Source organism: Austrofundulus limnaeus, unplaced genomic scaffold, assembly GCF_001266775.1.
Source record: "Austrofundulus limnaeus strain Quisiro unplaced genomic scaffold, Austrofundulus_limnaeus-1.0 Scaffold1024, whole genome shotgun sequence".
NCBI classification, from domain to species: Eukaryota; Metazoa; Chordata; class Actinopteri; order Cyprinodontiformes; family Rivulidae; genus Austrofundulus; species Austrofundulus limnaeus.
Window position 1 is genome coordinate 97,489 of NW_013953426.1, and position 26,131 is coordinate 123,619.

Below are 26,131 nucleotides of genomic sequence, written 5' to 3' on the forward strand. Positions count from 1 at the left end.
ATATGTATATGTGACCGGTCTTGTTCGACTCTGCGTTGTGTTTTGTTTCTTTTATAACGAACGGAGATCAGATGATGGCCAGTTGAACAGGAGGGATTTATTTTCCTGTGCACAAATAATATCAGTCAGTACAGCTCATGGTTTCTCACAATCACAGCCTCTCCTCAGCTCTGCTACCCGCTTCTCAGGAGAACAACAGGTTATAAAAAAATAAAATACATTTGTCTCTTTTCAGAACCCATAGTTCCAAATATTGTAAAATAAATCAAAAGTATCCCCCACCAGCCAGCRGCAACTTTAAATTTCAGAATACATGAACATATATAAAATACATGAAATACATTTTAAACGCGATAAAACAGAACAATCACATACCTGTGCACAAATAATATCAGTCAGTACAGCTCATGGTTTCTCACAATCACAGCCTAAAACAGATACAAATGGTAGACCCATGAGAAACCCTGTTAAAATGCTAACTGCATTTTTAACGTGTTGTACAACTCTGCACACAATGTAACCAATAAAAATAATAATTCCAGAACGAAGTTATAAACTTCTAACTTCCTTACAGTGATATTCAAGTAAGTGTTAACACATTTTAACAACTTTATGTTAGTTTAACCAAGAGCATATTTGCAACCTACCTCTCCTCAGCTCTGCTACYYGCTTCTGAGGAGAGCTTGCGCGGGACCGGAAGTGACATCGCACAGTCGATGGACTTCAAAATAAAAGCTCCCAAAATTATAAATACAAAAATAAACTGTCAACAAAAGAAGTGACAAAATAATGAACGGAAACAGGATTTTGGTGAAATATAACATGAAGAAATAATAACCCTGTTACATATACTTAAATGATGCAATTTTATTGGAGGGGGGGGGGGTATATTGACTGGATCAAATTATTGGGGGGGTTATAACCCCCCCATCCCCCGTGTAAATTACGCGGGTGCTAGAAGCACTCGGAGAGTGTAAACTTGCATGTTCAGCGACCCCCACTTTGAAAGGAGCCCCCTCCTCAAATATGGGGTCTATTGTAAAACCGTTGGCTGGCGCAGTGTAGGTCGGACTCATCTACAATCCTGCCAAATTTAATGTTGACCGGTGCAGCCGGTTTTGTGCTACGGTTGACCAAAAACCTCCGGAGGAAAAAAAACAGTACGAAAACAATATGACTCCCGCTTACGCTTCGCGTGCGGGGGTCACAATAAAATAAAAAATAAAACAGTATGAAAACAATGACTCCCGCTTAAGGGCTCGACACATGGGAGGCGACGTCGCTCGCTCTCCATTCATCTCCTATGGAGCGTGTGTGGTGAGGCAACAATCGCTTGCCTTTCTCCAGCTAAACGACCGGCGAAAATAGTGCTGGTGAAATTTCACGCTCGTACACGTAGACGTGCACACGTGAGCTTGCAACGCTACATATGAAAGTTGAAAAATGTTGAACTTTTGTCGCTGTCGCTTACCGTACAACCAATCAAGGAGGGTTTCATTGACTGACCAATGAGAGGTGCACTGACACTGCAGTTAGCTAACACTTTCACCAAGTGATTACAAAAAAGCTTTGTGGGAATTTATTGGCACCAGGGTGAAGTTTATGGTAAGTTTTTCCTCATAAAATTGTATCTTGGTGCTTGTTTTTCAATTTCATTAGCATCACAAGATTTGTTTAGTTTACATGTCCGTAATGCACACCCCCCTTTTTTGTGAACCACCTTTACAAGAGGCAGTAGGAGAACCAATCAAATTTCGTGAAGACAAGACAAGCGACCTGAGAGCGTAATTTGCAACGCTGCACGTCCCGTGTGTCGGGTTTCACCCTGGCTGCAATGACAGCCATTAATTGCTGTAGTTTGTCACTCCCCGTGTGTCGAGCCCTTTACGCTTCGCGTGCGGGGGTCATAATAATCATCCATCCAGTTTCTCAAGCTGACTTTATTTTTCAGTCGCGGGGAAGCTGGTGCCTGTTTATTTGTGGTCATCATGTGACATCATCACCACTCTCACTCACACCTACAGAAAATTTAGGGTTACCTATGAACCTAACATTTATGTTTTTGGTCTGTATAATGAAACTAGAGTACCTGGAGTAAGCCCACTTGTGCACAGAGTGGACCTGCAAGCTTCATGCATGAGGTGACAACACAGGGCGGCTGTGGTGTAGTGGTAGAGCCGGCTTTGGCACCCGCAAGTCACAGGTTCGACTCCCCGGCCATGCCCACATGCCGTTGTGTCCTTCGGCAAGACACTTCACCCGCCTTGCCTACTGATGGTGGTCAGAGGATCCGGTGGCGCCTGTGTATGGAAGCCTCATCTCTGTCAGTGTGCCCCAGGGCAGCTGTGGCTACAATTGTAGTTTGTCATCATCAGTGGGTGAATACACATGTCTGTAAGTGTATAGTGCTTTGAGTGTCCTGGATGGATAGAAAGGCGCTATATAAGTACAGTCCATACAGTACCATACATTTACAACACTAACAAACGGAAATCACAAATTAATTTACTTAGAAAAATTGTAATCATGTGGCAAATAACTAGTTTAGATTTGACAATTATTTTTAAAAGGATGTAAGAGTTAAACAATTTATTTTTAAGAGAAAAATCACGGTGCTTTTTTTTCATCTTAACATAAATCATTCAGAGTTGTCTCTTTATATCGCACTTAAATGTATTACATCGTGTACAAAAGATCTATCTATGGTCCTTGAAAATTTTGTCAAATCATTTGTTAAATCCCTCTGCAGGAGTGGTTGGAAAATGCACTTCCCTTCAAATGATTGTGTTTTTGTTCATAAGGTACTTTATAAATTCAGGGAAATTTCAAAGCAACTAAAGTCCTCTCTCACATGGGCTTATGTAAATGCTCACAAGTTCTCCAGAAAAAAAGAATACTAAATGATAAGTGCATGGCAGAGCTGCAAAGAAAAGAAGAAATGCTGACTTTCAATTACCACAGAAAAGTATTTGAGTACTGCTGAAACATGCTCACTCAAGCAATCTTTCAATTTAATTATAATGCTGGAAAAGCAATAGATAAATCTAATTTTCAAATGCTTAATGAAAATGGGGTCATGGGTTCAGATCCAGAAAACAGAATAATGGTTTAAAGGATGAAGATTTCTTTTTATTGAGTCAATATTATCCTGTTGAGGGCTTATGGTAAAGAGTCCAGGAGTTAAGGGGCTTACTGATCATAAGGTAACTCTCAGAAGACTCCCTTTGAAATCCCTTCCTATGTTTTCTCCATTGCCTCATTTTGACCCTCCCGTTAAGCGGGAGTCATATTGTTTTTGTACTGTTTATTATGACCCCCGCACACGAAGCGTAAGCGGAAGTCATTTTGTTTTCGTACTGTTTATTCTTTTTTTCTTTTCTTCTTTTTTGTCCAGTGATTTTTGGTCAACCGTACCACAAAAACGGCTGCACCGATCAACATGAAATTTGGCAGGACTGTGGAGGAGTCTAAGCACTGCGCCAGCCAACGGTTTTACGATAGACCACATATTTGAGGAGGGGGCTCCTTCAAAGTGGGGGTGTCAGGACATCTCCACCTTCATAAAACAGTTAAAGACCAAATTTCTTTCTTTATATATCTGAGACCACTTGTAGGATTTACAATGGACTGATCATTAATAGTAGTCTGTTGTTTATGTTGTGTTATGATATGTATGATGAATGAATGTTTGTGTAGTAGTATTTTAAATTAACAAAATTGTATGTACTCAGGCTCCTTTACAAGCTTTCATTAGCTTTTTGGAGACCTGATTCACACACTGTGGATTATGCACTATGTGAATTTTGTATTACGTAATTTGTGAATGTGTGTGAATAAACCGAATAAATCGAAACATGCAAAATCGCTTATAACTCAGAAACTGTTCAACATAGAAGCTTCAAATTTCTTTTGTTCTTTAGCTCTGATGAAGCTCTGTCCATCAGGCCCACCAATCAGTGCCCCCACCTCCCGGACCCCCAATTTATCTGAAAAAGGGAGGTCTGGACATGAAAAAATGCTTATAACTCAGAAACTATACAACATAGAAGCTTCAGATTTTTTTTGTTGTTTAGCTCTGATGAAGCTCTATCCATCAGGCCCACCCGTCAGTGCCCCCACCCCCCGGAACTCCAATTTATCTGAAAAAGTGGTGTCTGGACATGCAAAAATGCCTATAACTCAGAAACTGTTCAATGTAGGAGCTTCAGATTTCTTTTGTTCTTTAGCTCAGATGAAGCTCTATCCATCAGGCCCACCAATCAGTGCCCCCCGCCCCCCTGGATCCCCAACTTTCTGAAAAAGGGGGTATGGTTATAGCTCAAAAACTGTTCAAAATAGGAGCTTCAGATTTTTTTTGTTGTTTAGCTCTGATGAAGCTCTATCCATCAGGCCCACCATTTAGTGCCCCCGACCCCCAGTTTATCTGAAAAAGTGGTATCTGGACATACAAAAATGGTTATTGCTCAAAAACTATTAAATATAGGAGCTTCAGATTTTCTTTGATTTAGCTGTGATGAGGGGCTATCCATCAGGTCAACCAATGCCCCCTCCACCAAAAGAAAAAAAAGTCCCCCTCCCAAGCCACTACTATTTTGGGATGCCTTTATCAGGAATAAAGACTTCTGAGTTCTGGTGCATTTGTGCGTGCGGGGGTCATTATGTTACCGCTATGCGGTGTCTAGTTTTTTTTTTTCAGTGATTTTTGGTCAACCGTAGCACAAAAACGGCTGCACCTGTCAACATTAAATTTGGCAGGGCTGTAGATGAGTCTGACCTACACTGTGTCAGCCAACAGTTTTACGATAGACCCCATATTTGAGGAGGGGGCTTCTTTCAAAGTAGGGGTGTCTGGACATGCAAAAATGCTTATGACTCTGAAACTCTTCAACATAGAAGCTTCAGATTTCTTTTGTTGTTCAACTCTGATGAAGCTCTATCCATCAGGCCCAACAATCAATGCCCCCCACCCCCCAGACCCCCAATTTATCTGAAAAAGGGGTGTTTGACATGCAAAAATGTTTATAACCCAGAAACTGTTCAACATAGGAGCTTCAGATTTCTTTTGTTGTTTAGCTCTGAGGAAGCTCTCTCCATCAGGCCCACCAATCAGTGCCCCCACCCCACCGGGCCCCCAATTTGTCTGAAAAAGGGGTGTCTGACATGCAAAAATGCTTATAACACAGAAACTCTTCAACATTGGAGCTTCGGATTTTTTTTGCTTGTTTAGCTCTGATGAAGCTCTATCCATCCAGCCCACCAATCAGTGCCCCCCCACCCCCCAGACCCCCAATTTTTCTGAAAAAGGGGTATCTGGACATACAAAAATGGTTATTGCTCAAAAACTATTAAACATAGGAGCTGCAGATTTCTTTTGTTGTTTAGCTCTTGTGAGGGGCTATCCATCAGGTCAACCAATGCCACCCCCCCCCCCCAAAAAAAAAGGCCCCTACCCAAGCCACTACAATTTTGGGATGCAGCTAGGAGATGACATTTATTAGGAATAAAGACTTCTGAGTTCTGGTGCATTTGTGTGTGCGGGGGTCATTATGTTACCACTATGCGGTATCTAGTTTATATTCTCAAAGTGGAGGCATCTGTCTCATTGCCCTCTGTCTAAGGGTGGCAATATAAACTCAGCAAGGTGATCGGTGGGGGTCAGAACCAGCATTTAACCCTCTGCAGACCCAGCAGCCGTGCTCCCTCCTGGACAACTACTTTGTTTTTTTTACACACAAGGAAAGGAACAGTAGTAGCTGTCAACTCTGAGGTGAGGCCATTGATATCAGTGGAAATGTCCCTGAGGGCAAAACAACTTCATTACTGAATGACTGGTGAAAAAGCAAGGTAACAAGGTAACAGGCATTTTTATATTAAGTCATTTAAGTGCACAGAATGTTTTCTTGTACACAGACACAGGTTTTAAGCCTTGATTCCTTATAGAAATTAAGTTGCCACTTCAGTTAAAATGACAAGAATATCTACACAGAAAGATGTGAAATATACTGTAAATTATGCATTTAGAAATGGGTGCCTCATTGAATGTAAAATTTAAATAGATTTTTTAGGGGGGGAAACAGTATCTATGAGGTCCTCGTCCCTTGCCAGAAAGACAAAAAGAGAGAAAACAGAAGTGGAAGAGCCAAGAGGGAGGGTTCTTAAAGGATTTGGGTCATAGATTGCCAAGAGGGATTGTCTTGTGTGCCTCAGTGTGCGTTTGTGTCAGGGTCTGTAAAATGTGCATGTTTGTTTGTTTGTTAGACATAGTGCACTGTCATGTGGGTCTGTATCAGTTACACAACATATTTACTGATTAGAACTAATGAAGTTATTTTTTCCCATTATGACTTTTTCGTTATAAAGTTTTTTTTCATGTGAATTCCCTTCCTGCTGCAGCAGTGCCATTTTAGACAGCTGAGTAAAAACACCTACACTTTAATAAAATAAATAGTTGTGTTTTTGCTTTTCCATTTGTTGACTTTTTTAAAAAACCATCTTGGCAACTTAAGCAGAAGTTGAGTCTGTTCAAATGAAGACATTACATAATGTGGGCCACAGTTTTGGCAAACAGTCACAGTTTTTCAATCAACCCAAGGGTCTGTTTGCAAATGAGAGATATGCTAATTAGCTTAACTGCAATACTGGCTGAAAATAGAACACAGGAAAATATAGTCCAGAGTCTGTTAGCTGAGTTTTTTGAGACAATTGACTCCAGACAAATCACCAAATTAGTCAAAAGTTGGATTGTTGTGTTAATAAAATGTCAACTAATATCAGTCAACTTTAACTAGTTTTATTAGTAATTAGGCTAACTAAATAGATGTTATCATTAGTCAACATTAACTTTAATATGTCTGTCTCAATTCAGGGGTCGAAGCCAATGCAGACCACAACCTTTGCAGTCCAGGTAGGCTGCATAAAGCTGCTGCAAAATTAGACAGTCTAGTCTTCAGATGATGTATGTTTGTGTAAAGGTTTTTATTATTATTATTCAAGATTTTAATGTACTATTACTTTCAGAAAGTTTCATTAAGATTATCCAATTGGTTAAAAAGTAACAAGTAAAGCAAAATTTCTTTAGTTTCCTCTCTCACTAGCTGAGGACTGGAGACTGCATTCCATCAGAGATAAGAAACTCCAGCAGCAGCAGCCTTGTTGCTGAAAGAACTTACAGATTATTATTAATGATTTTTCTTTATTCATTTATTCTCATTTTATGTACAATTTATTCAAGTCATGTTGTGTACAGTTTTAATCAACTTTGCTCTCTTTTGCATGTTCATGCCAGCCCAGGAGCAGGTGCTGGGAATATTTTCACTTATTTCCTTTTTCTCACCCTGGCCCGTCACAATACCGCCGACAGCTGCAAGTTCTGCAGAATATTCCCAGACTTTCTGTTTTGTATTGTCTGAACGAACCAGTTGTATTTTGTATAACTGTAGCTGTTTTCCACTCCTCTTTTCTGAAAGTTAATAAATACGATCACGCTGCCTCAAACGGGCAGAGCTTCGCTGTTTCCAACTGCTGTTAAGTCGGGCACATTGAATCTCTCCCTTTGCGCAAAGCGTTATCTTTTGAATTTTCACTATTTGTCTGATTTGTCTGATTCTTGTTGGTTCACTAGGGTTGTTCATTTTGACTATTTACAGAGGAAAAAATCCAACAGTTTGAATGACCACAAACTACCCAGTTATCCCACAATTGTCAGCTACATGAGAAGGAACCAATGAATGCAGTAGCATAACCGGACAACAAATATGCACTCCAACAGTAGCCCCGGAATTGAAAAATGATAGTTTGACAGGTTAATTTGTTTATCAGTATTGCCAATAAACCCTAACTTTGTCTAGTAGCATTAATGATGTACAGTTAGTTCTAATTAACTTGGTTAGTCAACATTAACTTATTCTGTCAGTTAACTTGTCATTATCTGACTTTGTTCATCAATATAGCCTATGTTTGTGAGACATTAGTTAACTTTTTCAGTCAAATTTAACCAACTTTGTTTGCTTGTACACTGAATATTAGATAAAATAATAGTGGCAGAGGTGGGGGGTTGTCTTAGAACATGTTTTGGATTGAGCTACTTTAAGGTTAAATAAATTACGGAAACCTTTCTATGACTGTGGCAAACGCTGATTATAGGCTACCTACATAGTCCATTCTCATATGAACATCAGGAAATTTCTTTCAGAAAGAATCAAAATGGAGAATTAAAATGTTGTATTTGAGCTTTTTTGTCATGACATTAGATTTCATTAAAAATAACACACACAAAAAAACTAAACAAACAAATACACCTTATGTTTCTTCTTTAACAAAGCAAGATTTAAACACATCCAATATACATGATTTCAATATCTTCCACTGTGAGGTTATGCACATTGTGTCAGCCAGAAACTAAAATATCCTTTAAGATGCTTTTCCTAAAGACATGCTACTGGCAGAGATCTTGGACGCTCTGAAATGCCAGACTGTCTCTGAGTACTGGTCTGCATCTAAGCACCACATGTTCCCATGAGGTAAAGGGTTCCTAGAGCACTGAGTGATGTTGCATCGCAGGAAGGATAAAGACACCTAATTTATCATGAAATTATGTCATAATGCTTACCGAGAAGATAAAAACTCAGCTGTGTAGTGTTTAATGGATTTAAAAGTTTGATGAAGTATTAAATGTTCAGCAACACTGCCATGTTTTTATTGCTCTTTATTGAGTCAGTCATWACTGTTGGGATGAGCTCCAGTGTCTGTCTGTCTGTCACTCACTAAGGCAAAACACAGGAATTCACTGGAAATCTCTTGTGTTTATTTAGCTCAGGGTCACAGGTTGGTGACCCATTACTCAGGGCTGTCATCACATGACCTCTTAGTGACATCATTCAATGAGATGTCCTGTGGACTCAGCACATTTGCACACATCTCCTGTCAATCACATCAGTTACAAGGAAATCTGTGGTCAGAGGTGATGCTGAATGTTTTCCTCTTTCTTTACTTTCAGCATTGTATCTGAATGGTTCAGAGTCTTATTTTGACAAATATTAGCCTTATGGTTTAGTGGCTAAAACAAAGTAAGGACTTTCCATTTACTCATATTCTTCCTGTTTGACTCTCTTTTATGAAAAGGACAATACTCAGTCCAGATACGTCAAGGAATGATGGCCCTTAAAGGGGATATACAAAATTCACCTTTTTTGTTATTAAAATGTATTGTGTGTACTTGGAGTGCAAACAATTTGAATTTAGCCTTTCCTGGGGCTGCAAAAATATCTTTAAAATCTTTGAGTCAGTTTTCACTATTTTCAATGACTTTTTTAACCAAATGATTTGCAACATTTTCTGTTACTTTGATTGTGCACTGATCATAGGCTCTTTCATAAGAGTTTTATAAGATGGCTGCACAGACCAATCCACTTTTATCCTTTCTCTGGTCATTCATAAATCACTGATGAAGCCAGTTCCTCTTCCTGCTCAGATGTGAGTATTCAGAAGTGAAGCAGGCAGTCAAAACCAAAAGAGAGCTCAACTGTTCTGGAGGGGAGAGCAAAGCTCTAAATATGTGACAATTTTCTCCCTTGTGTCTTTTACAAAACATTTGTAAATAACTGAACTTTAGTTATCCTTATTGTGGTTAAAAGTTTTCCTTAAAGTGGGCCTATTATGCAAAACTCACTTTTTTCATGTTTTTAAACTTATTTTTGGGTCTCTACTGCTTTGAGTAGCAGTCCAAACACCAAAAAATGCACCCAGACGTTTTATTTTTAGCTGTAATTACATGTATTTTTAGGTATCTGGAACCATGGTATTTCTCAAAGCACGTTATTCTGACGACATAATAACAGTCACCTAGCAGCCTAAACCAGAGTCCTGCTCAGTGTTGCCAGATGGGAAATGTTGAATTATCGCGTCAGCAGCTCAAAATTATCGTATTTTGAGGAAAATTATCATACACACCCAAGTTACATTCTAACAAACTGCACATTTCTTTGTTTATAATAAAGTTAAAAAGCACTGCATCTGACTGTTGAGTGTCCTTTTTTTTAACAAAAGCTTTATTGTAAACAAGAACAAAACAGGGAGCCAGGTGAAATGATGCATATAAAAGGAAATATTAGATAAAATGACTATAATAAAATGTAAATTAAAATAGGCAAAGTTAAAATGAAATCAGGACAATAACAAATTATTGTAGTTTAGAAAAGAAATAAATTGAGTGCATACTGAGCAAATTTAATCTGCAAGCCTCCAAAATCAGTTTTTTTCTTTTAAAAAATAGCTTCTGAATGACACCTGGATGTTTATTAAATGTAAATGTTGCTTATACTCCTCACCTTCTCAGTCCCACCTTTTCTTTTTGATATTACAGTTACTATTTCTTTCACATAAGTGCTACTGTTATATTTATCCTTACTGCTATAATGTGGGAGGGGGATCTGGGGTTCTCCCCCAGAAAATTTTGAATGAAGTAGGTGTTGTTTCCTGCATTTTGGTGTATTTGCATGTTGTTAAACATGTTTTAAACTACATAAATAAACACTGTCATAACTATTTTAGAGACAGATTCTACATTCAACTCAATATATGAATCATCCTTTTTGTGTCTCATTTGAACGTTTGATTCTTAGACCAGCTGGTGGCCTAAACAGTAGCGTTTTAATAGGGTAAACAAGTAAAATAAAATAAAAACATTGGTGACTGTGTCGTGGCGGCCAGCCTTTTATTTAGAGACAGTAGTTTGTCAAGAGAACAAAAAATAAAGTTTCTTTTGTTGCTCCTTTTTTAAAATATATACAGATTAATATATTTTTTTACTTTACTGTCACAGCTCTAACCCTCCTTTCTATTGGCTAGGGACCGGCAAAGGGATCTATTTTAACCATATAAATGTTTTTATTAACATCCCATCATGGATCAGTCAGCAGTAGCATTATTTATTTCATGTCTGGATGGGATGGATATCTACCTGCAGCAGGGAGAGACGCAGTGTGAAGAAGCCTCCTGTCGGTGCTCTGGGACCAAGGAGGAGCTCTCAGCAGCACAATGGAGAAATGCGTTCACGACAGTCTCTCAGTCTCAATAACACCAGAAAAAGAGTGGCTAGATTTTCACTAGTTTCTTTTCTGAATAACAGTCTCTASAGGGTCTGAAAAGTCTGTAAATATAGCGAGAAAGTCGCTAAATCGGCACCTCTGTGTTCCACAACGCGCCACCTCTCATGTCAGCGAGCAACATGTCAGGTCAATTACGTACTCCGAAACAGTCAAATTATCGTACATTATGGGATTTTTGGAATTATTGATCGTACATCGTACAGAGGGCAAAATTATTGTACAAATACGATAATTATCGTACACCTGGCAACACTGGTGCTGCTCCTCACGAGGCAACCCGAGGTGAAGCTCCGCCCACTTCCTCAAAAGACGATAGTTGTTCTGTTTTTACAGCAGCCACAGAGAACAGAGATGCCTGGATTAATTTTATTTTTATCTTTGATGACAATGTTCTAGCAATATTGCCAAAGAACGCTGTAGTTTGTGAAAGTAATTTCACTTTGGAAACTTCTACCATGTCGGGGCAGAGCTAAAGTAAACAAACGGATTAGGGAGAATAGGGGAGGGGGGTTTCCATAGCAACTTCTGCATACTACAGCACGTTCTGGAGAGAGCTGAAGAACAGGAAGAACTGAAAAGGTGAAAATTCATTATTTGATATTCTTTTTGTGAATTAAATCAAATGAACATGTTTTGTATAGCCCACAGATGGATCCTATCTTTTGCTAAGACCCCCATGAATAGGCCCACTTTAACTATCTCTAAAGATGACATGTCATCAACATTTCCTCAGTAATCTGTTTGTTGTAATCTGTGGGCAATCGCACACTAATGTCACCAGCTCATTATATTATTGAGTGGTGGCATTACAACTTTTTTTTTCTTAATTTCTTAACTGCCACACCTTGCCACCTCTTCTGAAAGGAATGAGCCTAGTGTCAAAAATTCAGCCTCTAGGCGGAGCTGTGGAAAGTCAGTATCCACATTGATCACCAGCTTGTCTCCTTTCAGGTGTGACAACAGGAAACATCACACTAGTTTTTTTAACTACCTTTGACTGAGTTTCTTCTGTTGATTGGCATCCTGCTTTGATTGTACCAGAAATTAAGGATGTCATACTCCAGCATACCCATTTTCTACAACTACCTGCATTCCCTGGAACTTTGGATTCAACATCATCTTCAGAACCTGAAAAAAAAGAGATGGAGAAATCATTAAAAATGAATCTCTCTTAAGGATGAATTACTAATTATTCTCTCCTCAGAGTTGACATTCCCTGACATCCATCTTCACCTGTTGATTCCCCTGTGTAAATATTGTTTTGTAAATAGTTTGAATAACCCCATAGAGATTTTATTCTTTGTTGGTTATTTTTTCAGATTCTAGTGTTTTATTTGCTGTCCTTAAACTTGACAGAATTGGTTAATTAAAAAAATAAAGAATTGTTTTGGTTGAATCAGGCTGTCTTTTTCACTGCAACAGTGATGGATCATTACTTTAAGTGATGGACATGGGTGTTTTAGCATTTTTGTTTAAATTCCTGAAAACATTTTCATAAAATGAAAAGAAAACAAAACCTAAGTTGGGTTGGGGTAAAAGTGAACATTTTCACCTAGGCCAGCTTTAATATGTGTATATTTGTATATATTACACAGAGTGAGATTTGGTTATGGAGGGAGTTCACTTTATTAGAGCAGAATAAAGCTGTTGGAGGTTTCTCAACAGCCCTGGAAGCTCAGTTTATTAGAACAGAATAAAATTGTGGGAAAAAAAGATGGTGAAGAAGATCTGTGGGAGAGAGCTGTCTGTAGCAGAGCAACTTCTACTGCATGAATTAAACGTTTATTCACTGCTTTAATAATAGTTTGTTAATAAAACTGACACATTTTCAACTTTCTGAACTGTGTGGTGGGTTTATGTCTTGTGAATACACATTAACACAATGCAATTAACACAATGCATTATAATTTTTTTCTTGACTTCTGCTTTAATTTACATTATGCAGTCCATTTGTTACCCTCTATGATTACCATTTTAGCCTTGGGAGTCACTGTTAGAGCTTTCACTATATGCAAAGAACTTAAGGCTGCATCAACATCTGTGAGTACTGCGATAGTTTAGGCTAATGCTTTAATTTGTTCCTGAGAACATAGAGCAATCCAAATTGCTTTAGTGTCCCAGAGGCTTTTTTTCTTAATGAGATATTTTACCCTCCCAGGATCAGAGGGTCCTGACCTGTGTGTCGTCACAGGGATATTATTATAGCCGAGTCCCCCCTCTCTGATAGAGCACACGGAGAGGTTAATGAAAGCAGAAGTCAAGGGGATGTATGCACACGCACAGGGAACAGCTGTTTTTACTCGACTAGAAAATGGAACAAAATGAGTAAAAGAAATATTTTCACTTAAGCTCTTTCCTCAACATCTTCACATACAGTAATGAAAATAGACTTAAAGTGCACACTTTTGAAACAATGATTTTGCAATTACCACTTTTATGTGTTTTTAAAATTCTCCTTAATGTAATGAAATTTATAAATGAAAACTGTGTTGTGAACAGTTAAGGGGTTACATCTTTAGAGTCTCTACACTGTTGATTACACATAATTGCTTGTTTTAGATGCAGTTTATTAACAGTTTATATTGACTGGTTTGACACAGCCATCAACTCAAAAAACACATTTTCAAAACTATTAATGCAGAGGCCTAAACATTGACACAGGGGTCAAAATGACATTTTGTTTGCAAAAGGCAGTGACTGTGTCAAAACATTTAAAATATGGAACAAAAGCAAAATTTGCCTTCAAACAACTCAACTTTGACACAATGTATGAGCACATCCAAACAATCAGTACACAGTGGACAACAAAATACAAAATACAGCACTCATGTGTGAATCAGTGAACCATTGCTTATCATTGTAGCCTATGACTGTAAGTAGTTTACATGCCAGTGCTGTTTGTAGTCAAATTTGCCCTCTTGCAAAAAATGCATCCAGAAGCAGATATGCTTAGATGCAAATTTTATTGATTACATTCTTTCTTTCTTTTTTCAGACTGTGCCTGACAAATGAAATACAGTTTTTACTGATTGCTTTGACCTGTTTGAATAAACTGGGAACCTCTCAGTCTTCATCATCACCATCTCAAAAACATTCAATAAAAACTGTATTCCAACAGAGAATACATGGAAATAAAAAATAAAATCTTTTACTGTGTAAGAAATTAGGTAAATAAAAAACACAGTCTTTTACAGTAAAGAACAAAAATCTATAGTAGGCCTTTAGATTAGATTAGATTAGATTAGATTAGATTAGATTAGATTAGATTAGATTAGATTAGATTAGACCTTTATTGTCATTGTACACAGCACAATGAAATTGCAGTTCAGAACAACCATTCAGAAGAAGAAGACAACATAACAAACTGGGTCATGCAACCACTGACCTTCAACAAACCCTGCACAAAGCAAGGATCATCTTCATGAAGACATTGTGAGGAGGCGCAACCCTTACAGAAAAACTAAAAACTACACAACGACAGATGAGGAAAAAAAAACATTACTTGAGTATAAGAGAACAACACAGGCCTGCAGACTGATTGCAAATTGAAAAATTCTGTGAAGAAGTGTCAAACAGGTGCTTTTGGTGTTTCATACTGACAGCTAAAAGGGAGTTTGGACTTCTTGAATGACATCTGCATTAACTGTTTTGCAAAAAGGTGTGAAAACTGTGTCAATCCAATGAGAATGGGTTAACACATTGCAAGAGGTGTCTTCTGCTCTGCTGAGATGGTGATGACGAAGACTGAGAGGTTCCCAGTTCCTTCAAACAGGTCAAACCAATCAATAAAAACTGTCTACTCATAAGTTATTAAAGCAACTCTTAAGCCCCTTTTCCAAGAGCATGGTTCTACTCTATTCAGTTTGGGTCTGTTCGGTTCAGCTCAGGTGTGTGTCTCCATCTCAGTGTGTCCCTCATTCTGTGGGCTATTGTGAACGGACCATCCACAGTGGCTTCAGCAAAACAAAACAAAACAAAAGTCATTGTGGTTTTTCTGTTTTATCTTTATTTTATTCTTTATTTATTGTCGCAGTGCTCTTTGGAAGTGCTTCTGTAACTGTGGCAGATAATTTGATTGAAACCATCAGGTATGTCTGCTCGGTTCTTCTTCACCTCCCTCCAGGAAGTGTTTGCAAGTTCTGCCTTTCCCAAGATCGACAAGAAAGTTAGACCATGGTTTTATCACCGTTTTTGCCATGTTGTTATATTGTGCCCTGTGCTCATATTCCTTTTTTTTTTTTACCACTTCAGTATAAAGCAATACTAAATATCTGAATATTAGTATCTTGGCTTCTTCATCAACAGTTGTTTTTTTAGATAGACAAGAAAGAAGAAGAAAGAAAGGAAAAAAGAAAGAAAGGAAAGAAAAGTTACAATGTAATGGAAAAAAGTGAAAGAAAGAACTGATGATATGTGAGATATAAGTCAAGAAAACAATACAATATATCCAACATCTGTCTGCACACCTGCAAAGAATTAAGGTTACAAAACCTAGCAAAAGCATACATACTGTATATACATTAAACAGATAAACAAACACCCATCTATATATACCTGGTGATCGTTCAGAACCTCTCGGATGTGAACACCTGTCTGCGTGCGGTTGTGAGCAAGCATAAATTCACAGGATTTCTCCAACGGAATGTATAATAGTGACTGTGGGCGAGTCCCAGAGCCAACCTCCAAGGCACAAGGCAGACACAAGGGGAGGCCAGAACCAAAGACCCCAGGAGGAACCCCAAGCACTGGGCATCCAGGTACACCTACGCGAGGAGAGCCGCACACCCACCCCCAGGTCAAACTATAAGGGAGACCCTGGAGAACCCCACCAGCGACCACACGCAGCAGCCCCACAATGGCCCGCAGCGACAAGCACGCAGGCTCCTGCCGGCACCTGCTGCGCCAGGGCAAGCACGGGCATTGGCACAGAGGGCCCGGCCCCCAGCCCCCCCCAAGCCGAGAGTCGACAGGGCTAGAGGACCCAAGCCCCGACAGGCAGCCACCAGGCCGGGCGCAGCACACACCCGAGCACCCAGCCCCAGACCCCAAGAGCCATCTGCGCACCAGCGGGCAAGGCACCCCCACCAGAGGGCTGTCTGGGATGGGGGTGACAAACGAACCAGGGGAGGGGGAAGTCCACGTCCCAGCCTGACAATACCCACGCATACACAAACACAATCATACAATCCCACCCTCATCCTCGCACCCACTCATTCAAAGACATACAATATAGACATCACACTACATTCACACTCCCGATACATATTCTATACCCCCAGGTCCAGGTTATGGCCCCACACCCCGCAGAGAGCAGCCCACACCCGAACCCAGGAGGTAAACCCATTTGTTCTGGGGTGGAGAGGAGCAGACAGCCAAGTCCTGGCCTGGACCGCGCCGACCCGACCGGCCACCCCTGCCCCAGCAAGTCCACGCCCTGACTATCCCCCAACCACCGCCAATGGCCAGGGGTACACCCCCAGCTGACATCCGCCGGAACCCGGCGACCACCTCGACCAGCGGGCCGACCACAACAACCAGGAGCCACATCCCGGGAGTCCACGCAGCTCCAGAGAAGCCAGAGTGCAAGCCCCACCCCCTGCGCCCCCCACAAGCTCCTAGTTCACCATCAGTCCAGGCCCCCACCCGATGGTGTGCCCCAACCAGGGCCCCACCCCCAGACATCAGTTGGGAAACGGGGGAGTGTGCTCATATTCCAATACAAAAGTGCCTCTCTCCAGGAGGAAGTTTGAACAAGTAACACTTTTCCTCTGTCAATCAATTCTAGAGCTAATCCAAGAGCAACATTCTGCTAACGTCAAAATTGTAAACATGTTCTACTTGCTTCTACCCGCTAATGGGCTCGACACACGGGGAGCGACAACCCACAGCGATTAACGGCTGTCATCGCAGCCAGGGTGAAACCCGACACACGGGACGCTATAGCGACGGCAGCATTGTGAATTACGCTCTCAGGTCGCTTGTCTTCACAAAATTTGATTGGTTCTTCTACTGCCTCTTGCAAAGGTTATTGGTGGTTCACAAAAAAGGGGGGTGTGCATTATGGATGTATAAACTAAACAAATCTTGCGATGCTAATGATATTAAAAAACAAACACACACCAAGATACAATTTTATGAGGAAAAACTTACCGAATAACTTCACCCTGGCGCCAACAAATTCCCACAAAGCTTTTTAGTAATCACTTGGTGAAATTGTTAGCTAACTGCAGTGTGTAGCATACTTTCCGCTCATTGGTCAGTCAATGAAACCCTCCCTGATTGGTTGTACGCTAAGCGACAGCAACAAAAGTTGAACATTTTTCAACTTTCACATGTCACGTCGCAAGCTTGCACGTGCACGTCTACGTGTACGAGCGCGAAATTTCACATGCACTATTTTGGCCGGTCGCTTGGCTGGAGGAGGGCAAGCGATTGTCGCGCATCGCACAAGCTCCATAGGAAATGAATGGAGAGCAAGCGACGTCGCCTCCCATGTGTCGAGCCCTTTAGAACCACCAGAGAGGAGGTACTGAAACTGTGTAGCTGTGCGTGGTTGGAACCTAATGGAGACACATTAGACTGAGGCCAAACCGAGCAGAACCGCTTACAGGTGCGCCGGTGGAGAAGGGGCTTTACTGAAATGTACCACAGGTAGGGGTGTCCTGATGCCAGTTTTTCTCAAACCAAGTACAAGGATGAATACTTCATTTTGGGTACTCTTTGATACTAAATACTTGCTGAGTTAGAACCTGACTTTAAAATGACATTTCTTTTATTTAGAACAAAGAGTCTCCTTCCTTGTAGACCTACAGCCCTTTGACTGGATCAAATCAAATATACAGCATGGTGTGTACTTTTGCAACATTTTACAATAAATAAAAATAGCAAGACTTTTTTTCAACTTGTGTACATTTCACAAACATGTAACTGTGATGTAAACATCCAATGGATATTTAAAATTTTTTTATTAATTTTTTGTGAAACTGAAGACATTTATTTAAACACGTTGCAAGGATATGTTTTAGGAAACAACCAATTAATTAAAAATGTCTTGAAAAACCTGTTTCTGTGTGAACAAGGCCCAAGTCACAGAGATGCTGTGATAAGATCAATTCAGAAACAATTTAGACCACAAACACCGTATGAGTTATAAATCTACTGGAAAAAAGAACAATAGAAAAGACTTAAAAACACCATCAATAAAACACACAGAAGCAGTTTGAGCTTTTATTAACACTGGGTCTTCATCGCTGATTGTGGATATTTTTATTGACGAGGCAACCAGACAAATTTTCAGTGATAATGTGTCAATCGCCTCTTATTTAGATATCAACAAATCTTTGTGGAAATTATAACAGTTAACACAAGCCAATTTAAAAATAAATTAACCATTGAAGGTTATTAGGTTATTATAATGTACTGCAACTCAGTTTTTCTGTCATTACAGCAATTAGGAAGAAGAATTTGCTCTACAGTTTTTAAATTGATGGCTTTAGTTCTCGCTGGACCACAGCCAGCTGATGTAATTGCATGCAAATCAAGCATACTTCAACTTTGTTATTCCTGGTATTTGATGAAAAAATATGCTAAATCTGAAGCAGTGTTTCAAGTACCTGATAGAAAGGCTTGTAACCTGTCCAGAAAATGAAAATACCAATAGTACTACATTTTTCCCTTGATTTTTTCTTTACTGAAGGCTGGCACAAAACCTGGCTGCTAGCTTGTCTTGAACTTTTTTGGAGAGGACACACAAACACAGAGCTCTGCCAGAAGCAGGTGAAAATGGTCTCTTTCCATTTAAATGCATCACAATTTTGTCTTCAGTTTCTAGTCTGACAGTTAAAACATGCAGCATGCATTTTAAAAAGGAAGTTGAGAGGGTCTTTGGAAAGATTATGAGCAATTAATATCTCATCCATTGTAGTTAACTTGCTTAGCAACTTTAGTTTGAAACAATTATGCACTTAAGATTATTAAAAAAATGTACCTAATATGCCTGTTCTTGTCATGTGAGAAGAAACCAGAGTAAACTGCACCCGCATCCAACCAGGAAACAAATGGATGATGGCTACTTTTGAAACCTGTGCACCTGCACCTGCTGGTGGGATGTCTTAATTTTGCTGGTAAAATAATCAATGTCTATTGTGAGGGATGTAATTTATGGTCAATGCTGGCTTTAATGCGGTTTATTTTAAAACATTATTACATATTGAAGCTCTTTCGGCCCATGGCCATATTTGGCCCATTGGCCTTGAGTTTGACACATGTGGCCAAATTTCTTAACCTCTAACATCTCTTGAAGTTTTATCCATACCCTTTAAAGCAGTGCAGATTTTGTCTTTTACCTGTGCTCACCCGGGATAAAAGACTCTTTAAACAGGGCCAGACAAGATGAGAAAAGATTACAATTTGCATGGACTATCAGTGGTTGGTGGGTCCGTTTATTACTCTGTGCTCTGCATTGTAACACTCATAATACACATTGCTCTACATTTGAGAAGAAAGGGAGAGAGATGCATGGCCATACGTGGCCTCTGGTCATTTTGTATAGTTTAAATGGACTTTTATTTATACCAATGATAAAATCCAGAAATCAGAGCTATGGAAAGCTCTTCAACTCTGCTGATAGAAGCATACATATGGTAAATGGTACTGAACTTATAGAGCGCTTTTCAAGTCCCTCCGGACCCCAAAGCGCTTTACACTARCAGACATTCACCCATTCACACTCACATTCACACACTGATGATGGCAAACTACACTGTAGCCACAGCTGCCCTGGGGCACACTGACAGAGGTGGGGCTGCCATACATCGGCGCCACCAGACCCTCGAATGAAACAAAGCTTATTCCCACAGCAAAGTAGAGATAAAACAGATACCTAAGCACTGAGATCTTATTCTGCCTGCCTTGGGCCCTGCAGCTCCACTTCTTCCATGCTAAATCCTTCTTTAAAAGCAGCTAAATCAATCTGATACACCTTGTTCAACCTCCTGAAGGATCTTTTAGATAAAGAATTAACTGGTGAAATATTACTCCAACAATCCGTTCAGACGCAAAGCCTGATGACAATCTCATAATCCAGGGACAAAAACGAAAAACATGTTCTAACAATGGATATAAAGGAAGAATCAGGAAACATGATGGTAAATATATTGTCTTTCTGCCTTTCTGCAGAAGCCATATAATCAATTGTCTGGTTGATTTGTGGTTGTTGTTTTTTTTTTTTTTTTGTATTAACGCTGCAACAGATTTTTTCATTGTTAAAACCTAAATCTAAAGGTCCTCCCATGTTTTGCTTCCTGTCCGAGTCTTCTAGTTTGTGCCGTCTTTCAGAGATTCTGTCAAAAATAAACCTGCTGACTATATTTAGCTTCTGGGGCAGTTTTGACATGAACCACAGCACATTTTGAAGTTTCTCTGATCAATGCTGGCAATAGCACTGCTTGAAAACGTGTTGCAGACACCTTTTGCACGAACCAAAGATTCTAAAATTAGAACTGAACCTCAATAACACCCAGGCTTTCTCTGGTTGTTTTTTTAGTAATGTTTTCATACTTTGCTTTTGAGATGGTGATTATGTAATTGCTGGAGTGTATGTTCGTGTGTGTGTGTGTGTGTGTGTGTGTGTGTGTGTGTGTGTGTGTGTGTGTGTGTGTGTGTGTGTGTNGTGTGTGTGTGTGTGTGTGTGTGTGTGCGTGTGTGTGTGTCCATTTGTATGTCTATTGGCAAATAAGACCGATTTTAATGTCAGAAGCTTAACAAAGTGCTTTACAGTTCAGTCAAACAAAAGCTAAAAACAATAAAAAAGTAATAAATTGTAATATGTTCAGATTTGTTGTGGTAGTAGATGACAGTCATCTCCCAACACATTCACTGAGCAGGTACATTTGTTTAAAAGTTTAACTTACAGTTTTGTTATTCTTATTCAAAATCTCAAAATCCAAAGCAAGTGTGTGACATAATTTGGGATGGAATGGGCAGATAATTTACTAAAATAGGCCATTTTATTTGATTATACAAACATAAAAAATATCAGAAACTGGAAACTGGATGTATTCTTAGTTGAAAGGGAAGGGTGTGTGTTGGGGGGGGTGGAATTCAAGCACTTTTTCGTTCCCATCCACAAATGCTGTTTTCATATCAGAGTGCTTTTAATTGCAGGCAAACAATTGGCTCATTTAAACAATATTTTAGCTGTAATGACTCGTTTCTGCTTCGGCAACAGAACTTACATAAGCGTTGTCACACCAACTCTTCCTGCTTTAGCTGCTCGACACCCTCACAGGAGCAGGTCGCCACTTTGACTGACAGGCTGATTTGTTGCCTTCTCCATTGATGTTCCTCTCCACCAAGCTGAGAAAATTAGATCTACAGTCACAGTGCTAATGACATTTAATTCTGTTTCCATTATGCTATGCATTTTTTTGACTGTGTGTTTATATGCTAGTGTATGTTGGTGAATTAAGTGTGCATTTTATTATAGTCCTGAATTAAAACCAGTGCAGTGACCTGTAAAGGCAAAGTCATACACATTACCTTGTTATGCTGTTTTAAGTGAGAATAGTTAATTCACAATGAAGCTTTTTTTCATGCTGACGGCAGGAAAACTGAGTTTGGTGTGTGGGGGCAACTTGTAGAAGAGAAGAAGCAGTTTTGCTGCATGACTTACACTGTAGGTCTTAGGAAAAACACAAAGCAGGTGGAAAAGGAAAGGCAGCTAATTCTGCTTCAGCTGACTTCTTCACTGTCTCATAACCTGACAGAGCTTTATGCCTCATTGGTTCTGTGTCCCTGCAGAAACTGAGCACACATGCGTGAAGGTGTGAGATTCAACATTTTAAGGTTCAGGTTTCACAGAATATCTTATTTGTTGTAGACAGTTCTTTGAACAACCTCAGTTTGGAACTTTTCCTCCATTATATATAAGGATAGACCTCACAAATCCTGAAGTACCCGAATCTTGTTTATCTGTTCATTTCAAAGAGCCATTTTATTTTGAAGCCCACACAGCCGTAAATCATGAGTGCGAGGAAAGTCTCATCAGTTGTCTGTGACGTCGTTTGCAAGAGCCTTTTCAAAAGGTTCGGCAACGTCACATTTCTAGTAATCTGACATTATATCATAAAAGCAGTGTACTGAATCTGTACATATCAGTGAAAACAGACCATAATGCAACGCAATCTGTGCCAAAAAAACAAAAGCCTAAACAGGGCTAATGCTAACATCTGCAGCTCATTATAATGATTTTCAGACTGAAAATGCCTTTCATTATCTAGACGTCTCCATTATGAAGTGTCTCATCTCTCTTCTGCCTGAGCTGTGGAGCTTAAAAAACATATTGATCTTGTATTTAAAATGTTTGTAGTGACAATTAAGAATTAAACGTTTTGAGAAAAATAATACCACATTTTAACTGTTAATAACTGTTATTATTTTGTGCAGCTTGCTTTTAGATTACGTGCATACAAACTACAACTCTAAACTCATTTGTGCACAAACATACAACCCCAGTTATAATGAAGTCGGGACGTTGTGTAAAACAAATTAAAACAGAATATGATGATTTGCTAATACTTCAAGTGACTCAAGGACAAGATATTTAATGTTCAAACAGATAAACTTTATTATTGTTTTGCAAATACTAACAACAGCGGCAGTCAGAGAGAGAGGAATTCATTAATAATTACAAATATTCATTGATATAGACAAGTATTAACTTGTGAGGCATGTGTAAAACAATGAGGCTGTTAAGAGTGGGTCATTGCATGCATGTGGTCAAAATTGGGATGTTTAGGGGAAAGAAACTGTCTCTGAAGCTGGTGGTCCAGGTCATTTGCCTGAAGGCACCTATTCAAAATGAGTTAATAATTAATCTTGAAGGTTGTTGTTTAGTTTCAGCTATAGTTTTGTATAAATACATAAAATACAACAAAAATGTTTAAAAGACAACTGCAAATACATTTTATGAAGACAGATTATGTTATTAATAAACCAGTAGATATACATATGTATTTTGTTCATCACTTTAGATTCACATGTATATTCTAGTGTATCCTGAATACTCTGCATGCATTTCTGAAACACATTCTGGTAGCAAAAAACCTGGGCTGCCCCCTATGTTGCTTGCAGTCTGCTATGTAGTAAAAATCATGTAGTAAGTGGGTGATGCAAACATTTGGATTGATGAGCTAACGACAAGTTCAAACAGGACCAAGATTCAAATCTAAAAGAAAAAAAAAGAGAGAATCAGAACAGTGAATACAAACACTATATTATGAAAATTAAACTTCATAGTAACACCAATTTGCATTACATGGTTACTGGAATTGCAACAGCTAGCTGCTACTCTGTTTGTCTTTGCAAACAAACAAAGCATTTCAAGGAGATAAGTGTGTAATGTTGTGTGTAATCACTGCCTACCATTTGCAGCAGAGTAGAGCAGACAATACACATGCAGTTACTGATGTATTCAGTGGTTACATTCTGGTCAGAGTCATTGCAGAGTGGACCCAGAAGCAGACATTAAAGAGCAGGGCAGAGCTGTGGATGAACATTCACTTTGCACTGCAACTCCAAGCTCTGACCCAGATCCCAAACCAAGTAGATTTTTTTCATCTTCTCCCCTCTCTTTTTAGAACAAAGGCTTCTCCAGCCCTCAGACACTTGCCTCTGTTCCACACAAATGTGCACTTCTTCCACTTTCTACAGTTTTTTTATAATCCCTGTGATAAAAATTCCCTGTTTTCTGAAGTCTGAAAGATGAAGAGGTGCCAACCAACTGAACATGCGCCTTAATTAGGAAAACAACACTTGATACATATGTATGCATGAGTGAGTTTTCAAGACAGCAGCTTTTTACATGAACATCTCTTTTTCTAACAAGTTTCCACCTCGCTGCCTTTTTAAACGTTTCTAAACAAGTCATGGATTTCATCGACCTTTTCAAAGGATCTGCTCTTCACACTTTTCTCATTCTCCCAAGATTCTTCTAATATCATGGGCAATTTAATTAGCATAAAATCAATTAATGCATTAATTAGCTTTCTTTAATTACACAAACTGAAGTATATGTTCCATTATCCACCCCTCCCATAATTAATAGACTTTAATTAGTTTAGCTGAAATCGGTATTAAACACCACAATGGTCCCTTTAAGTGAAGTGGGCATCTGAGGCTCATTAATGACTTACCATGACCAATAGCAGGTCTATAGATTCCCTGAGCAGCCAAGTTTAACATCAGCTAACAGGGGACATGGTTACTCATGTTGAAAAAAGCTACAGTAGTTAACATGTTAAATATATAATACTTCATCCTACTGCAGACGAACTGTTTTTGTCAGTTTTATTTTTATGATCCCTGATCATTTTCTGTTTCTGCAAGCTGTCGGCAAACTGAAATACTGCTTTAATGATTTAAAAGTAGCATGCATCCAGCAGGTGACTGAATGGATTTATGTTTTTCTCCAAGACATTTTTTTAAATGTCTCTTTTTCTTAGACAAACTGTCATAATAAATGGTTCCTGTATAAATTGTTTTTTGGGCCTATGCTTCATATTTCACTGTGCGCTGTGAATTTTAGTGATTATACTCTGTTACCTCAGCGGCTTTATTCTTAGTACAGTTTTATTTTTACTGTTTTATGTTGTTTGAGTTATGTTTTGGAGCTTTTTTTTCCTGCTTCTGCTTTTACATTTGCTTTTTGTTTGAAATCAGAACACCTGCAATAAATTTGTCATTTATGCCCTCAGAAGAGAAACTCCCAGGTTCTATTTGCAATTTACCAGATTGTCATAATTGTCAATACAGTTGTGGCTTGTACTGTCTCATATTCATTTTTGTGATGGGAATTTCAGCTGTTTCTAACTTAATTAAAAGAGTCAGCTCCCAAACTGCTTCTCACTGTCAGGTTTTTCGAGGGAGTCAAAGATGTGCGGATTTGGTAAAGAACAGACAACCAGAACATAGTTACAAAAATTAATATTTCTTTTATTTACAGGACGGGTGATGGAGCGGGACAGGGGAGCTGAAAAAGAGTAGGAGTTCAGGTGAGTTCTTGTTGACAGGTAATAGGAAATGTTTCAAAACAAATGTAAATGGATCTCTCTTACAGATCAGAATGATGAAGTCAACTTGGAGAGGATTACAGGAATCCGCCAGGTAAGAGGTCTTTCCTTTGAGCATGCGCAGTGGGTGAGAAGGGAGGTTTGAGCTGAGGCAGACGATTTCCTAAAAAGCGTTGGAGKCAGACAGGCAGATGAGCGGGCACAGATGGTAAGCTGGCAGTGTCACTGGATCTCGGGTGGGTTCACTGAACATAGAAAAAACAGGTGAGTAATCTCAATAATTTCAAAGAGTTTAAGCAGCCAGGACAAATACCGTGAGGTATGTGTTGCTCCGGCGAGGATCAGTTCTTCAGTGCTGCCTTTTAAAACCCTATGCCTCATCAGGTGAACTGGCTGCAGCTGCGCTTGTTAAGCGCTTCAGCCAATCAGCAAAAGTCAACAAGAAAAGTTCCAATTGCCACACTCCTACTCCTTTAATACTATTAATGTGTTGACTCAAGCAAGTGAGAGTTGGCTCCTTTCTACAAGTCATTGTCTGAATTTCTCACTGTCAGAAACCAGGAAATAAAATCCTGCATACAGCACATTTTGCTAAATAAATGTGATTGTGATTTTTTTCCCCTAATCAGTGGTGTTGATCCAAACTGGTGTTGATGGTATGCTGCAGTCAACCAATCAGGTGAGATAAGATACAAAGATTTTACTATTTGTATTATTAAGTATTATTACAACTTCTGCGTTTTAGTTGGACGACTAGACTGATGAAAGTCAGCAAATATGGATAAAATAAGCCTCTCAGTCTTATTTGCTTGCTACTATGAACTACAGTGGTTTAGTCTTGATTTTTCACTTCATCTGGACGTTTGGTCATCAGTAGTTTTCTTATACATTCCACTTTGTAAGTAAGTAAGTAAGTACAATTGTATTTATATAGCGCCTTTCACAGGAATAAATTCA

At 39.2% G+C, this 26,131-nt stretch overlaps 2 long non-coding RNA genes across 2 annotated transcripts; one reads left to right on the forward strand and one right to left on the reverse strand.

Moving 5' to 3' along the window:
* Positions 1 to 322: 322 nt before the first annotated feature.
* Positions 323 to 846, reverse strand: LOC106533805 (uncharacterized). The gene is made up of 2 exons (XR_001312288.1): positions 648 to 846; positions 323 to 428 (listed from the first exon to the last, which is right to left on the reverse strand). It is a non-coding gene; the product is annotated as an uncharacterized LOC106533805 (long non-coding RNA).
* A 10,523-nt stretch (positions 847 to 11,369) lies between these two features.
* Positions 11,370 to 12,501, forward strand: LOC106533806 (uncharacterized). The gene is made up of 2 exons (XR_001312289.1): positions 11,370 to 11,684; positions 12,057 to 12,501. It is a non-coding gene; the product is annotated as an uncharacterized LOC106533806 (long non-coding RNA).
* The last annotated feature ends 13,630 nt before the right edge of the window (positions 12,502 to 26,131 follow it).